Source organism: Schistocerca cancellata, chromosome 2 (genome assembly GCF_023864275.1).
Source record: "Schistocerca cancellata isolate TAMUIC-IGC-003103 chromosome 2, iqSchCanc2.1, whole genome shotgun sequence".
NCBI classification, from domain to species: domain Eukaryota; kingdom Metazoa; phylum Arthropoda; class Insecta; order Orthoptera; family Acrididae; genus Schistocerca; species Schistocerca cancellata.
In genome coordinates, this window is record NC_064627.1 from 837,078,278 (window position 1) to 837,096,238 (window position 17,961).

The window sequence follows — 17,961 nt, forward strand, 5'->3', positions numbered from 1 at the left end:
CAGAGGCGAATTTCATTTTTTGCAGAAAATGTCGTATGCGATTTTTATTTGGGAATATATCTGAATTATCAATATCCTATATCAGTGGGCCAACGGCCTTGCAGCAGTGGTAACACCGGTTCCCGTCAGATCACCGAAGTTAAGCGCTGTCGGGCTGAGCTAGCACTTGGATGGGTGACCACCCAGTCTGCCGAGAGCTGTTGGCAAGAGGGGTGCACTCAGCCCTTGTGAGGCAAACTGAGGAGCTACTTGACTGAGAAGTAGCGGCTCCGGTCTCGGAAACTGACACACGGCCCGGAGAGCGGTGTGCTGACCACATACATGCCCCTCCATATCCGCTTCCAGTGACGCGTGTGGGTGAGGATGACATGGCGGCCGGTCGGTACCTTTGGGCCTTCACGGCCTGCTCGGGAGGAGTTATATCAGTAGGCACCTTCACTTTGTAAATAATGAAGGGTTTGGGTTAAGGGAATCTGTTGAAGACTATTGTGTCCCTATAGGCTGTTGCATTTGTTTTTTGTTGTTTATGTCGACGAGAGAGAGTAAAAAAGAATGAAGGATGAAATCCGATGCTGAAACCGAATAATACTTGGAGAGAGGGGGGTGGGGCGGTGGCGGTATGTGTGTGTGGGGGGGAGGCGGGGGGGGGGGGGGGGGAGTGCAAGTTCAAAGTACTCATGCGACGGACGGATAACCGATATTGACAAATACGTATGCGTTTTCTGTTCGGGAGACAGCAGAATGGTTTGCGAGTAAACCTAGGACACTGGCACAATATCTGGCGATCAGAAACAGTGCGTTTTTGCCTGTATTCCCCTTATCGATCAACTGTTGGAGAAGAAATTTTCCTCCCCCTCTGGGATCCGATCTGAATACCTGTGGGTCGAAAGCCACCACCATGACTTGCGATGGCGATCACGGACAGATGGGTAGTTCAATCAGTAACGTAGGAGATACAGACTTTGAGACAAAGTTGCATGTAGGGGCACCGAGAACGCCATTATCGGGTTTTTTCTTCTGGACGCAGAAGAACCGCTGTAAATTTTCTGATTCAAAGCTGCTCCAGTCACATTTGAAGATAAATGATGTTATCGGTGTGAAGCAGATGAGAGTCTCATCTATCTCGAAACATGCCTCGTTGACTGGATGCTTTCACTTGTTTGTTTGAATTGATAAGAATGACTGGCCGGAGTGCGTCTCGTTTAAAAGTTTCAGATAAAGCATTCGTAAACGAAGACAACCGGGTGAAACTGGTAAGTTATTGGACTCTCATACGCAGTGATAATGCAAGGCAGATACCCAGATAAGGAGAGTGATCTTCACGTGCAGGAGTAACAGATCATCTTGAATTATCTGTGCTTCTGTTCTCTCATGAAATATGATTAGGTTCAAACTTGTAAAATAGACCAATGTGTTCACGCTGGCTCATATTCCATGTTACACTATTGTTTATTAAGCAGTAGAGCCGTGGTTTCTTTCCCATTCTTAATGGTAGTCAGAAGGTACTGACAGAGGAGAGATTTAGAAGAAAGAAGGGCGTTAGTGTCCAAAATTCAGCATCCTGTAGTCATCGGGCTGACTGGACAAGATACACGTAATTGTTTGAGAATTTCAGTCATATATCTTTCACTTCAAATTTGTAAATTTTGGTCAGTATCTACATACAAAAATTTTCTCTGTACACTGTCTCCCATTCAGCTGCTACGTTTGTCGTTGGAATTATTACGTTTGAGGTAAAGAACTAATCAAAATGTGATTTTTATATTAAAGTTGAATTAATACAGTTAACTAAGTGTGGAGGATGCTGCTTTGTTTTAGACTGCTACATCTTTTTAATAAGTACTGGAAAAAACGACAGTCCCTTTTGAGGAATCCAAAAGTAATATCACTGTAACATTCGATACACTGTGAGAACGTCAAATTTCAAAACCATCCTTCGGCTTTTTCCTTTATCCCCTAACAATTCAACATTGCTAAAGTATGGCATTAGTCCGTCTTGTTGAAGTAAACACTGCAGTATTCGCGTAAAATGATTTAGGTCCGGTGCGACCACTAGGGGATTTGCAACACTTCCTCCTGTAAGGGGTCCAGTCCAGAATTGTAGCAGAGCGCCACCTGGCGCGCTATTTCTACAATACTGCGACGCGGCAGTCGCGTGTGCAGAAATACTATCTGCGCTGGCACAGCCGGCTGTGGAACCGGTACAAAGTGCCCGCAGGTCGGATAGGAGCGGTTAGGGAGACGGATACTTGTGTAAGGTGTAGGCTGTAGAGGTAAGCGTAGCGCGAACGGCCGCCGCACGAGTGGACAGACGGCGAGGTCAGCGTTGGCGCCTCTCCGGTTCTGGCCGGATCCGCCGCTCCACGCCGCTCCACGCCACGTCACAGCGACGCCGCTCCCTACAGCTGAGCGCTGCGCCGTGACGCTGCTTTCTGGGTCACCCAGTCGCCCGGACCCGGCTGCGGTCCTCGGCTCTCAAAGAGCTGATTTCCGGAGTCTCCCCCAACTGTTACATTTGTTAAAAAACAGTGTCTGATGAAAAACGGTGAAGCGGCCAGAAGAGGAGGAGGAGACGAAATGAAGCTTCACGAGAGTTTATGTGATGTCATTTCAGTGATTAAAAAATCGAGGCAAATTTACACAGAAGTTCGCTGTATGAAACCACTTACTGCTACTGCGATTTCCAACCAGGGAGTAATTACTCCCTGAGGGTAAAAATGAAAATTTTTGATGAGTAAAAAGCAAAGGGTTCGATTCTGTTTCTGTAACGAAACTAAATTACTTTTGGAAAAGTATGTTGTTGTTGTTGTGGTCTTCAGTCCCGAGACTGGTTTGATGCAGCTCTTCATGCTAGTCTATCCTGTGCAAGCTTCAAAATCTCCCAGTACCTACTGCAACCTACATCCACCTAAATCTGCTTAGTGTATTCATCTCTTGGTCTCCCTCTACGATTTTTACCCTCCACGCTGCCCTCCAATACAAAATTGTTGATCCCTTCATGCCTCAGAACATGTCTTACCAACCGATCCCTTCTTCTAGTCAAGTTGTGCCACAAATTTCTCTTCTCCCCAATCCTATTCAGTACCTCCTCATTAGTATGTGATCTACCCATCTAATCTTCAGCATTCTTCTGGAGCACCACATTTCGAAAGCTTCTATTCTCTTCTTGTCCAAACTATTTATCGTCAATGTTTCACTTCCATACATGGCTACACACCATACAAATACTTTCAGAAACGACTTCTTGACACTTAAATCTATACTCGATGTTAACAAATTTCTCTTCTTTAGAAACGCTTTCCTTGCCATTGCCAGTCTACATTTTATATCCTCTCTACTTCGACCATCATCAGTTATTTTGCTCCCCAAATAGCAAAACTCCTTTACCACTTTAAGTGTCTCATTTCCTAATCTAATACCCTCAACATCACCCGACTTAATTCAACTACATTCCATTATCCTCGTTTTGCTTTTGTTCATGCTCATCTTATATCCTCCTTTCAAGACACTGTCCATTCCGTTCAGCTGCTCTTCCAAGTCCTTTGCTGTCTCTGACAGAATTACAATGTCATCGGCGAACCTCAACGTTTTTATTTCTTCTCCATGGACTTTAATACCTACTCCGAATTTTTCTTTTGTTTCCTTTACTGCTTGCTCAATATACAGATGGAATAACATCGGGTCTCACTCCCTTCCCAACCGCTGTTTCCCTTTCATGTCCCTCGACTCTTATAACTGCCATCTGGTTCCTGTAAAAATTGTAAATAGCCTTTCGCTCCCTGTATTTTACCCCTGCCACCTTTAGAATTTGAAAGAGAGTATTCCAGTCAACATTGTCAAAAGCTTTCTCTAAGTCTACAAATGCTAGAAATGTAGGTTTGCCTTTCCTTAATCTATTTTCTAAGATAGGTCGTAGGGTCAGTATTGCCTCACGTGTTCCAACATTTCTGCGGAATCCAAACTGATCTTCGCCAAGGTCGGCTTCTACCAGTTTTGCCATTCGTCTGTAAAGAATTCGCGTTAGTATTTTGCAGCTGTGACTTATTAAACTGATAGTTCGGTAATTTTCACATCTGTCAACACCTGCTTTCTTTGGGATTGGAATTATTATATTATCCTTGAAGTCTGAGGGTATTTCGCCTGTCTCATACATCTTGCTCACCAGATGGTATAGTTTTGTCAGGACTGGCTCTCCCAAGGCCGTCAGTAGTTCCAATGGAATGTTGTCTACTCCCGGGGCCTTGTTTTGACTCAGGTCTTTCAGTGCTCTGTCAAACTCTTCACGCAGTATCGTATCTCCCATTTCATCTTCATGTACATCCTCTTCCATTTCCATAATATTGTCCTCAACTACATCGCCCTTGTATAGACCCTCTATATACCACTTCCACCTTTCTGCTTTCCCTTCTTTGCTTAGAACTGGGTTTCCATGTGAGCCCTTGATATTCATACAAGTGGCTCTCTTTTCTCCAAAGGTCTGTTTAATTTTCCTGTAGGCAGTATCTATCTTACCCCTAGTGAGATAAGCCTCTACATCCTTACATTTGTCCTCTAGCCATCGCTGCTTAGCCATTTTGCACTTCCTGTCGATCTCATTTTTGAGACGTTTGTATTCGTTTTTGCCTGCTTCATTTACTGCGTTTTTATATTTTCTCCTTTCATCAATTAAATTCAATATTTCATCTGTTACCCAAGGATTTCTACTAGCCCTCGTCTTTTTACCTACTTGATCCTCTGCCGCCTTAACTACTTCATCCCTCAAAGCTACCCATTCTTCTTCTACTGTATTTCTTTCCGCCATTCCTGTCAATTGTTCCCTTATGCTCTCCCTGAAAGTCTGTACAACCTCGGGTTCTTTCAGTTTATCCAGGTCCCATCTCCTTAAATTCCCACCTTTTTGCAGTTTCTTCAGTTTTAGTCTACAGTTCATAACCAATAGATTGTGGTCAGAGTCCACATCTGCCCCTGGAAATGTCTTACAATTTAAAACCTGGTTCCTAAATCTCTGTCTTGCCGTCATATAATCTATCTGATACCTTCTAGTATCTCCAGGATTCTTCCATGTATACAACCTTCTTTTATGATTCTTGAACTAAGTGTTGGCTATGATTAAGTTATGCTCTGTGCAAAATTCTACCAGACGGCTTCTTCTTTCATTTCTCTCCCCCAATCCATATTCATTCATCCAAGTATATAATACATTAATAAAATTCAAGTTTGTACTGACTGGAAAAAGATGCAGTACTTACAAGTCACATATTAAAAAAGATCTAAGCCGGAAATGGGGCGTCATGAATAGTTGTAAGATGGCGAGGCGCTAAGGGCTGCTCGTACTTTAGTGAACAAGGGTTTTTTTGTTAGAAATAGTCAGTATTAATTATCTCAATGAATCAATTACTCAGAGTCTAATAAAACACCTACATTCCGACATTTTAATAATAAAAATATTCAAAGAAAGTTCTTTATCATTGTAAAGTTTAGTTACGCGCTAATGTTGATAATCATTGGAAGGAGACGGAGGGGAGGATGCGGTACTACATAATAGCTGATTACATTCAGGGGTAATAGTCTTAGAGAGGTTGGGAACCACTGTATCAGCATGACGTTGCATCCTCTCTGGCCTGGGCGTATGCACTGATTAAGTTGGGAGGGCTATCGTAAGGTTGTTTTAGCCTCTCCTGAGGCAAGATAGTCCATAACTGCTTAAACAGGTCGTCGATATTGTTGTCACTGGCACTAGGATGGAGGTGTCGTCCGGGCTGGCCCCACAAATTTTTTTCCATGGATAGATCTGGGGATATTGCTGACCGCGTGAGTATCACATCACGCAGACAGCTGACTGAGATAATTGCCATGTTTAGATGAGCATTGTCCTGCTGAAAAGTAACACAACAATACTCTTGCTTGAGGATGTCCATGACGTACTGTTGGGCCGTCAGAGTACCTCAGTCGCTAGCAGACGTGACCTGAAGTAATGTCAAATGTCTCCCTACACCCTGCCACTAGGAGAAACATCACGATGCCTCTCTCGTGGTCTAGTGGCTAGCGTTGCTGCATCAGGGTTCGATTCCCGGCCGGGATGGACATTTTCTCTGTCCGGGGACTGGATGCTTGTGTGGTCCTCATTTCATCATCATCACTCGTGACAGTGGCTCGATTGGATTGCGTGAAAAAATGAACTGTGTAGAAATTGGAATTTGTACGGGCGCTGATGACCGCGCAGTTGAGTGCCGCACAAACCAGACGGTGCCTCTACGAATCGTTGAAATAATGGGACCTCATCCTACGTCGCCGTCATACTAACCAACTAGCGGTAGTGCAGAACCGCGATCTATCACTGAGCACAATGGGAGGCCATTCATCAGTCCTCGCTTCTCGGTCACGACACCGCTCCAAAGGCAGCCGTTGGTGTTGTGGTGTTAACAGCAGCCTACGCATGAGATGATAATTCATTAGTCCGGCTGCAGCTAGTCTCGATCAATGGTGGGGGATGCCACAGAATGTTGCAGAAACCTATTGCTCTCAGACGGCAGTCGCAGATGTGGGGAGATTACGATGTGCTTGGTACACAATAGGGCGATCCATCTTTGTGGTAGTCAGGCGTGTCCAACAGAAACCTTGACGAGTATGGCTGCCCGCACGTTCCCATGTAGTCCGTCCTCGGGTCACTGTCACATCCGAATGCCTCACAGCTCCGGATATCGAACTATTCGATCAAGAGGAGAGCCACGAGGAGGGCGCTTTTAAACTCTGCAAGGTGATGATAACGCTGTCTCACACGAGTATGCAGCATCTCTGCGGCATTCACAGTGTTCACTCACCATCTAACGCTGTTCACGCCCCTTATTTACCATACCAAGCTTGATAACTATACTACACATGAACAACACTAATGCACTCTGGTGGCCATTATACCTGCCACAGAGAAAAACAACTCTTAAGCATTTACACACTCCCCGATTCTGTGTACGTGCATGAAGTTACACCCGTAGCAAGTCCTCCATGGTGGCGGCGCTAGAGCTGCAGTTCTACGGTCTCCTGATTGCTGTGCACGTTCGGCCCGATTTAATTACAGTGTGAGTAGGTGCCCCGGCGGCTCTTGAATGGCTTGTTAAAGTGAAAAATGCCAAGTTGTATCTTGCTTGGTAGTCTACGTTTTTGGGTGTAGGTCCCGCCATAACTGGCTGGGTAAGTCAATAGAAAGAGCGCAGGAGGTCAACGTAAACCTTCCCCAGTAGCACTGTGCGTAGTTGAGCACTATTGTATTCAAACCAGCGGGTTGATGAAAACTTTACCTTTATCAATTAGTCACTCTAGGTGCATTTTGTCCTCTCGTTGTCCAACAGACCAACACTGTATGGCCAGGCATAATCGTCTGACTGATAGAACAAATGCATACACTATCTGATGAAAAGTGCCTGGACGCCCTGTAATGGACGTCAATATAGTGTGTGTCCATCTTATGCCTTTATCGCCGCTTGAACTCTCCAGGGGACTTTTTCAATGAGGTATCTGAATTTCCCTGGAGGAGTAGCAGACCACTCTTCCTCAAGAGCCAGAGAATACAGTAATGTCAGACGCTGCGATCTGGAGCGAAGTCGACTTCTCACTCACTCCGAAGGTGTTAGGTTTAGGTCGGGACTCGGATAAGCCAGCCCATTTCAGGAATGTTATTGATGTTTTACAACAGGATGCACTGTCATACTGATATAGACTATCATCCGAACTCTTCCCCTACTGTGCACAGGACCCACTGCTGTAAAAAGTGTTCATATCTTTCCGCATTTAGCGTTTATTAAGCGTAAAAACACCCTAACAACGAAAAACACCCCCGTACCGTAACAGCGCCTCTTCTGCACTTCACTGTTGGCACTACCCATGGTGGCCGTAATGTCCTTCATTAATTCGCAAAACCCAAACCCATCGTACTGCCACAGAGTATAACTTGATTCATCACTCCAAAAAAACTCTTTTCGAGTCAGCCACTACGCAATGGCGTCGCTGTTTACATCATCTCGCTCGCACCTCGGCACTGACTACAGAAATGTGTTACCTATGAGAAGGTTCTCAACCATTGTACCCCCCCCCCCCCCACACACACACACTCTTTTTAACTCCCTACGCACACCCATTGCGCTGGATGGACTGCTAGTAGCACTTTGGAACACACGAGTCATTCCTTCCGCTGAGTTCATTAGATTTATTACATCCGTCCTCCGCAATGCTCGACGATCTCTATCCATCAGTGCATGAGGTATACCTGGTCTTGGTTTAGTTGTGGTTGTTCTTTCTATTTAACAGTCATACACCAACACTCTACTCGGGCAGCTTTAGTAGGGTTGAAATGTCCCTGACGGATCTGTTACTCAGGTGACACCCAATGACTGGTAAATGCTCCATATCACTGAGCTCTCCTGAACGATCCCTTCTGCTGTTACGGCCTCCTTTTTTACTGGCTGGTCGGCCTCTCCAGACATCTTGAGGTCAGTTTCGCATTACATATTGTTGCTCGGATAATTTTGATCAGACACTGCTTGTACCATGAAAAGATGAAAAGAGCATATCTCAAGAAGTCGTCCTCACTGATAGGAGCCACTTACTTTCAGTATTGTATTTATGGATGTTACTATTATGACATGTTTGACAAAAACTGCATATGGAATTAAATATATTGCAAAGTTGTCGTCAGTGTACCCGACTGATTAAAGAGCTATCTGCAAGAAGTCCTTGTGTGGACACTACATATTGTGATCATTGCTCATTACAAGCTCCTGTCCAACAAATTTCTTTTTCCTCATTGATGGGTCACCCAATCTTATGATACTATAAGTAAATCAACTATTTGGCATTTTCATTTCCAAAATCCGATAGTATCTGCACTGAAAAAGCTACAGATTGCAAACTTTTAAGAAGTTCCGTAATATTTGATTTCTAGTTTGGGCTATTACCGATACAAACACCTAAGAATTTTGAATATTCTGTTCCATTTATTGATTTACTCTCACGCACTATTTCGTCAAAACGTTAAACCCCGATCTTCAGTCTTCCCTTCCTTTCGATGATCGCTTAACTTATACCTTGAGAGAATGTACGGGACATGTAAGTGAGGTTGATTGTCCAGGGGACGTTGCGATTTCGTTAGGCGTCCTCAGAGAACCGCAAGAAACGCGCCACAGGCCGCTGGCCGGCTGCTCGGCGCCTGGGCCATTTGGCAACCGCGCATCGCACGTTGCACCGCCGTCTGCGTATGCTGCCCGCGTCTCACATTTGTGCACCTTATGCAGCACTTGCAGACTGCTCACGTGACGGTCTGCACTTCTCTGATCGTCTCCGACGCTGCAGCAGCGATTTGTGAGCAACTAGTTTGTAGTCGCGCTTCGCGTCGTCGCAGAAGTTCATACAAAGGATATTTACAGAATCGTTTTAACATGAAACGTTACGACAGATTAATTTGTTGAGCAAACTTCTTGAGCTGTATTTCAAGCCGCGTGTGAATAGCACAAGTTTAGGTATTATTAGGTATTATTCGTGTCAGTGATCACAGCTGTGACTTCCATAGCTTTAGTAGGATACAAACCAGCAAGGGTTGTGTTACCAATAACATATATCTGTGCTGTGTCTGATATCTGAAATTTATGCTTCGCAGTGGCGTTACGCCGAAACTGCAATTTCAGATTAAAAATTTTTGCAGCCATACGCAGAAAATGACATCCTTTAAACAGTTTCTCACGGATCCCCATGAAATCTACTTCTGAATTTATCTAATCGAACTACGCCGCCCACCGTCACGTAAAAATGTTTGTTTGGGGAATGGGAAGAAAAACCTAGAACCCTCACTTCTTCCATCCTGCATTATCGCCAGCAAGATCAGAGTCAACACAGCGTAGCTACTTTGCTGTTTGTCTTATCCCAACAGTATATTTTTACAAATCTGCAGATAGGTAATGTAATCATACGATTTAATTATGGTGGTAATTTAATGTAATCTTGATGTATACGGTACTTTTATTCAGTTATTACTTCAACAATGCGTTGTCCATTCAGAATCAGAGATTTATCACTCAGAAAGTATAAATTTTGTAGTTACAAGTGAACAGACATTTTCACTGTCCGTATGTTTTCCGTAATTATGCGTAACAGCGACTTTTTAATATCTCTGAGCTACACTGTCTGAATTTTCAGCACCTTGGCAACATAATAGCGTAATAAAATTAACTCTTCCTCGTTTAGTTCTTCACTGAAGAGTTGAATGCTCAGAAAATATATCGTTATTACTAAAAAATCAATTTACTCTTTTCTTCCTCACTAGAGAACTACCAAAATTCAGATTATTAAACGATTAGTTGGGGTTGTAATAATCTATTCAAAAACACAATTCGTAACTTTCACAAATAACGGACACAACACGAAATTAAAACGTGTCCATCACATATCTCAAATTTACGCAATAACAGTTTGATAGGGGCTAAAAAGAACTTGCTTTCTTTTTACGTAGATCGTTATCAAAGAATAAATGCAATGAACAGCCTACATATGCAACATGAGTAAGCGAATGTCATCGGTTAAGTAAAACACTAGATCAAAAAGACAACATCAAATAAAACACTTCCTTGCATAGGACTATGAGGGATTTTTCCCTACGTTTAACACTTTATATTTCGTCTGTCGTCAGTGTTCGAGATTTTACGTTATCAAAAACACCTTAAATTACCTATTATACTGCAATAAGACTTAGCGCGGCGAGAATTTCCACTAACAACCAAATATAAATGAACAGATAACGAAAAGGTACTTTTGAATATTTTCATTACTTCAGATTCAGGACCTACGCATGTATAGATTAAATGTGTAACTATTACTACTAGATATAACTTACGTTTATGATGAGAAAGAGGAATGGACAATGGGACACGATGAGGGCAGCTCTTTTCCAACAACAAATTTGTGATTGTTGGTACATGATTTGTGTGGTTATACTGCTAAATTCATAAGAAACACTTCCGAGGCATCAGCTGTTTTATGATGGTCTTTTCCGAGATGTATGTGCGAGTAGTGGTAAAAATTTCCTAGTCTGTGATTTGTTTGTTTCACAGCTGTGTGCTAATGAGGCAGAATTTACACTTGGCGCTACGACCGTTGACAGAAGATATCAGTTTCTCAAGGTACACAAGCTCACGTGGCATTCAGAGCAAGCAACGACGTTATAATAAATGACGTAAGAAGCCTATCCACCTTAAGAGAAACTTTGGATTTCAAGATCCGGCCACGGAGGAATAAAATAAGAAATATGTGAGGAAAGAAGCCAGAGATTAACGGCAAGTCGATATAGAGGTCATTAGAGCCAGTGCTTCGTCTTATTTGGACAAGGATTAAAGAAGAAATTAGCCACATCAAGATAATCTTATTTGCTACGTAGGTTTATGGTCATAAATTTTGCCCATTATGGGATTGGTGTCTTGGGTTTAGCGCCTTGTCAGAAAAGTGATAGATATCTGATGACCCCAGAGACCTGAATATATGATACAATTGCCAGAGAGATATGGAAAGGTGGTTACCTATGATATTAGGTTGATAACTACCAGTTTAGTTACAGATAATGTGTTATCACTTTCAGAGAGATTACAGCCATAAATTTTACTTTTCATTGAGGAGATGTGTTGGGTTTAAGGCCTCGTCTTATATGCACTCTTCATGTGAAGCTTATCGGATTATGAATCTGGAACGAATCGGACAGAACCTGCCCCAGCAGCGTCGTCTAGTTTGTACCGAACCGCTCTTGGTGAGGATCTTGTTGTGCAGTGTAACTCCACGATAAGACATCAAGAACCGCGTGCTGTCAGTTGTTTGCTGTCTAGTTCTCTGCCAATGTCGCCACTGTAAGTCGATGTGAGCGGGCATGTGGTTAGTACCCCTCTCTCCCGTCCGTTAATGTAGGCTCCCCAAACTGCATCCGCTATTTCTCCTCGAAGTAGCTCCTCGCTTTCCAGAAACTTGGCGTATCCTTCTCCATGCCTTCTGCCGAGGAGGAAATCCTTGGAACTGATCCCCCGAGTCGAATGCTGAAGAACAGCTGAGCAAACCTTCGATAGGATATCCTGATTTAGCAGCAATTCAAATTCCCGTCCGGGCTTCCTGCCATAGGTTTGTCGTGTTTTCTCCAAAGTCGAATACCAGCATGGTTCATTGGCAATGAACACGGCACATTTCTTTACACATAATTCCCCAATCCGGTCTTATGCTCCGTCTCTAATGTCCACGCTGCGGCAGGACATTAATACCTAACCTTCTTCCGTTGCAAGTAGCAGATATCGAAACCCGATCATTTGGGTGGAGGCAGGACTCTGATCGCTCTGTAACAGAGACTCAAATCTTGGTTTTATGTAGGTCTGAAATTAAAATTACATTGTAAACGCATCATTGGTACTAGTAACTATCATTTTAAACGAAATCGTTGAAGCTTACAATTATGGAGATGACAGTGACCCCAAACTGATAAAGGGTGCTGACAAATCTATTCTAAGAATACTCTGAGGCGAAAAAAATCTAAGAGACTTACAGAAATTCCACTGGCTATTTTGGGGAAGTATGAAAGGATTTTCCACCACGAGCAAATTATGGACTATTGATTCATTGGAAGTGATAACGTTGTGTTTCTGTGTTCGCTGTCCGGAGTAGTATCTACCGAAGCTGCGAGCATTAAGTTAACGTAAAAACAGATGAAAAAGGAAAAAAAAATCCGTGACAGCACCTGCCACAAGCCCCTGAATTTGAGCAGTTAATGAAACAGTGTGTCGTCGCACCGTTGCCTAACTGGCGCAATGTTTCGATGGACTCAACAGATGAAGGGCAACAGGTAGATTTCATATTTCTAGATTTCCGAAAAGCTTTTGACTCGGTGCTCCACCGCAAACTATTAACAAAGTATGAGCATATGGAATAGGTTCGCAGATATGTGAGGGCCTCGAAGAGTTCTTAAGTAACAGAACTCAGTACGTTGTTCTCGATGGCGAGTGTTCTTCAGAGACAAGGGTTTCGACAGAAGTGCCACAGGGAAGTATGATAGGAACGCTGTTGTTTTCTGTATACGTAAATCATCTGGTGGATAGGGTGAGCAGCAATCTACGGCTGTTTGCTGATGATGCTGTGATACACGGGAAGGTGTTGGCTGTAAGTGACTGTAGGAGGATAGAAGGTGACTTGGACAAAATTTCTAGTTGGTGTGATAAATGGCAGCTTGCTCTAAATGTAGAAAATTGTGAGTTAATGCAGATGAGAAGGAGAAACAAACCCGTAATGTTCTAATACAATATTAGTAGCGTGCTTCGGACACTCATGTTGATTAAATGTCTAGGAGTTACGATGCAAAGCGATACTAAATGAAAGGAGCATGTAGGGATTGTGGTAGAGACGAAGAATGGTCGGCTTCGGTTTATGGGAAGAACTTTAGAAAAGTGTGGTTCATCTGTAAAGGAGACTGCATGTAAGGTTCTAGTATGATCTAATCTTGAGTACAGCTCGAGTATTTGGGGCCAGCACCGCGTCGGATTGAAGGAAGACTTCGAAGCAATTCAGAGGCTAGCTGCTAACTGTTATTGGTAGGTTCATACAACACGAAACTATTACGGAACTCAGTTGGGAATCCCTGGAGGGAAGGCGACGTTCTTTTCGAGAAACGATCTTGAAAAAATTTAGAGAACCTGCATAAGAGAAATTAGAGCTCATTCATAGGCATATAGATAATATGACGATAGTGGGGACAGATATCTAAAACTCGAGTGTTTTATTTGAAGTGACGCTGCTCGTAAACCAGGAAGTTATATATATCTATGTATGTGTGTGTGTGTGTGTGTGTGTGTGTGTGTGTGTGTGTGTGTGTGTCTGTGTGTGTCTGTGTGTGTCTGTGTGTGTGTGGGAAGGGGTTGGAGGGTCTCCGTTCTTTCAGAGAAGTCCGAGCCCTGTTTCCGGGTGCCTCAGTGCCTATTAAGCAGGAGACACGGATTCGAAACCTGGCCCGGCACAAATTTTCAACTTCTCCCACAGATTTCAATCAATGCCCGCTCTCAGCCATGGTCTATAACTCCTCTGTGTCTCAAGAAGATTTTATTGAGGTGTACATTAGTTTGCGAGTTTCATATTCAGTACGTTTCCAGTCGTTTATCATTGAAGGAATCTTGAGGTTTAACATCTTGTCGGCGATGGTGTCATTAATGAACCACGAGAACTTCTGATTCGATAAGAACTGGAAACGAAGTCGGCTGTGTCCATTCTAAGGAAAACATCCTGGTGTTAGCCTCAAGAGATTTAGGAAAATCACGAAAAAACTAAATTAGGAAACCTAGACTGGGATTTTAACTGCCGTCGTTATGAGTGTGGAATCCAGCGTGCTAGCCACCGCACCACTCCTCTCGGTGATCTCAAAGAGGAATGAGTGATAAAAACCAAGACTTCATTGTACAAGGAGAGGCAAAAAGACTGACCCGCACGAATAATTTAGAGTCCACGAACAGAGCACTGCGCGAGCCCAAGTTCAGAAATGCCAGTGTTCACAACTCAGGCGGTCTATGGAGCTTAAGCTTCGTGTTTACATCGTCAAATAGAAGCAGAATAGCAGTTAGCATACATTATAGGTCGAGATTAATTGCAATTTAACTCATGGTATTATTTCTTTTGGAAATCATTATTCGAGCACTTACAAAGGAACCTCACCATCGCACGCCTCTCAGATTTAGTTATAAGTTGGCACAGTGGATAGGCCTTGAAAAACTGAACACAGATCAATCGAGAAAGCAGGAAGAAGTTGTGTGGAACTATGAAAAAAATAAGCAAAATATACAAACTGAGTAGTGCATGCGCAAGATAAGCAACATTAAGGACACTGTGAGCTCAGGAGCGCCGTGGTCCCGCAGTTAGCGTGAGCAGCTGAGGAACGAGAGGTCCTTGGTTCAATTCTTCCATCGAATGAAAAGTTAAATTTATTTTATTTATGATAATCACATCCACAAGAAAATCTAAATAGGGCAAGGTAGAAGAATCTTTTTACCCATTCGCCAAGTGTACAAGCTAGATGGGTCGACAACATATTCCTGTCATGTGACGCACATGCCGTCACCAGTGTCTTATATAATACATCAGACGTGTTTTCCTGTGGAGGAATTGGTTGACCTATGACCTTGCTATCAAATGTTTTCGGTTCCCATTGGAGAGGCACGTCCTTTCGTCTACTAATCGCACGGTTTTACGGTGCGGCCGCAAAACACAGACACTAAACTTATTACAGTGAACAGAGACGCCAATGAACGAACGAACAGATCATAACTTTGCGAAAATAAAATTTTCACCCAAGGGAAGGCTTGAACCAAGGACTTCTTGTTCGGCAGCTGCTCACGCTAACCACGGGACCACGGCGCACCTGAACTCACAGTATCCTTGATGTTGTCTATCTGTGCGCATGGACTACTCATTTTGTGTATTTTGTTTATTTTTTTCATAGTTCCACACAACTTCTTCCTGTTTTCTCGATTGATCTGTGTTCAGTTTTTCAAGGCCTATCCACTGTGCTAACTTATAACTAAATCTGAGGGGGATGCGATGGGGAGGTTCCCTTGTTAGAAACGGTTGAAATATAACTCCACGTCGGTAGTATTTCTACAAAGTCAAGTGTTTCACATTTGTGTTAATGGCCGAGTGGAATTCATCCTTATTGGTGGATCTCGAATGTCGCCAGCGGATCGAAGAAACATGGCAGACTTGCACTCGCCGTTTGCCGCTGCACCGTACGGTTCTTTCGTGGTGGCTGCAGTGTGCAAAACAGGTGATACGAAGAGCTCTCATCACGTATGGCAAGGAAAAAGCGAAATGGCTCCGAGATACACTTGATTATTTCTACATGGTGCTCCGCGACCTGTCCTCCATGGCCCCATCGCTCGAGCGTCAAGCGGAAGTCCATCGCATTCAGGCCTGTATTTTATCGATCACGAGACGTCGACTGGAGGGACTTTCGATCCGTGCTCGGTGCTTGGACAACGTCGATGGAGAACGTATTGGCATGCATCATGTGTCCAAGGGACATGCGCGTAATCGCCGATCCCTAATCACAGTCCTCCATGATGACGATGGTCGGCCCTTGACGTCACAACAGGACATTGCTGCTGAGTTTCTGGAGCATTACCGCCTCCTTTTCACTGGGACGCCGACGGACAATCGGACAGGAGAAGAAATTTTGCGACAGATGCAAACGGAGGTGGATGGTCCGGATGCAGAGGCGCTATTGGAACCCCTAACGGAAGATGACATCCGGGGCGCACTCGCGAAGGGTGCGGTGCATAAATCCCCTGGGTCAGATGGGTTGACACTCACATTTGCGGATTTAATGATGTCCCAGTTGGTATTGATGTATAATGAGTTATTGAGCCCTGACACGGACGTTCCGTCGCAGTTCATGGCGGGACTGCTTATACCAATACCGAAATCGACAGCGAGTGTCAGCGCCCATCAATTTAGACCGCTCACGATGCTCAATACTGATTATAAGATCTTTGCGCGAATGTTGGCGGTACGGCTCAAGACTGTAATATCCAAGACAATACCACCAGACCAGGCTTGTCTAGGGGTTCGGAGCAACATCCATTCTATCATCGGCGAATACCGTGACGTAATTTCCCTGACGGAAACTTGTCGCATGCGAGCGGCGTTCGTATCGGTGGACTTTGATCGTGCCTTTGACAGGATCAACCATGATTTCCTTGACTCGACCATGCGACGCATGGCGATACCACAGGATTTTATTACCGTCCTCATGCGCCTCCTTCGCGGCGCTTCTTCGACGGTGAGAGTCAATGGCAGGGAGGTAGGACCGATTCCTGTTTGCAGCTCAGTTAGGCAAGGATGTCCCTTGTCGATGATACTGTTTACAATAGCGCTCGAACCATTGATGCAGACTCTTAGACGGACTCTAACAGGCGTCCGACTCCGTGCGAGCTCCTTCACGTGTCGTGCATATGCCGACGACTTGATGATACTCGTCCGGTCGGAGAATGAAGTAAATCAGGTGGTTACCCTTCTCACGACGTACGGAGTAGCTGCGGGAAGCAGGGTCAACATGAATAAAACCAAGATCATGCACATCGGTCGAGGGCTGGACGATCTGCACAGTCCGTTTACGACGGTGGACATCTTGCGATGCTTAGGTGTATTGTTCACCCGATCGCTACGGCAATCAGCGGCGGCGAGCCAGCGACGTCTCCTCCAGAACGTCCGACTGCACATACGCAACAATTCACTCCGAACGCACGACCTGCTCCAAAGGGTGGACTACACTAATGTTCACCTGGCCTCGCGACTGCCGCACCTGGCACAGGTACTGCCAGTGCCACATGGTATTGCTGACAGATTAATGGCGGCCTTTGGATACTATGTCAGCCAAGGAATGTTGTTTAAGGTCAAATACAAGACTTTAACTCTCCCACACCATGCTGGAGGACTTAACCTCACGGATGTGCGGACCAAGGCTCTAGCTCTATACCTGCGAACGACGCTACGCACTTGGAACCAACGGCAACACGCCATCACGTCGGCCATCCTGGATGTGCTTCTTCCCACGTCCTTTGAACCACCGGTGGCGGTAGGCACAATCTCGCCCTCTTTTTCTCACGTCGCGCGATTTTTTGTTGATTTTAGTTATGTTCAGTTACAGATACCTTCTACAAGACTCCCCACTACCCGTGAGATATATCGTTACTTGCGGCGTCATCATGGCAGCAATGTTGTCGAACTTAAATACCCAACACGAAACTGGCGACAGATTTGGCGAGCTGTCCATACACCTCTCCTTACCACAGCAGCGCGATCGTCATGGTATACACTAATCAACCGCAAGACAGTCAACCGCCAACGATTGTACGACATTCGCATGGTAGATTCCCCGCTCTGCCTTATATGTGGCATGCAGGACACCGACGAACA

The 17,961-nt window shown here is 44.4% G+C and overlaps 1 protein-coding gene and 1 pseudogene across 1 annotated transcript in view; both read left to right on the forward strand.

Moving 5' to 3' along the window:
• The window catches only part of LOC126162751 (ATP-binding cassette sub-family C member 4-like), a 386,365-nt gene that overhangs the window by 135,447 nt on the left and 232,957 nt on the right, over nt 1–17,961 (forward strand). The window lies entirely within an intron of this gene.
• LOC126163659 (5S ribosomal RNA) lies at nt 89–206 on the forward strand (annotated as a pseudogene).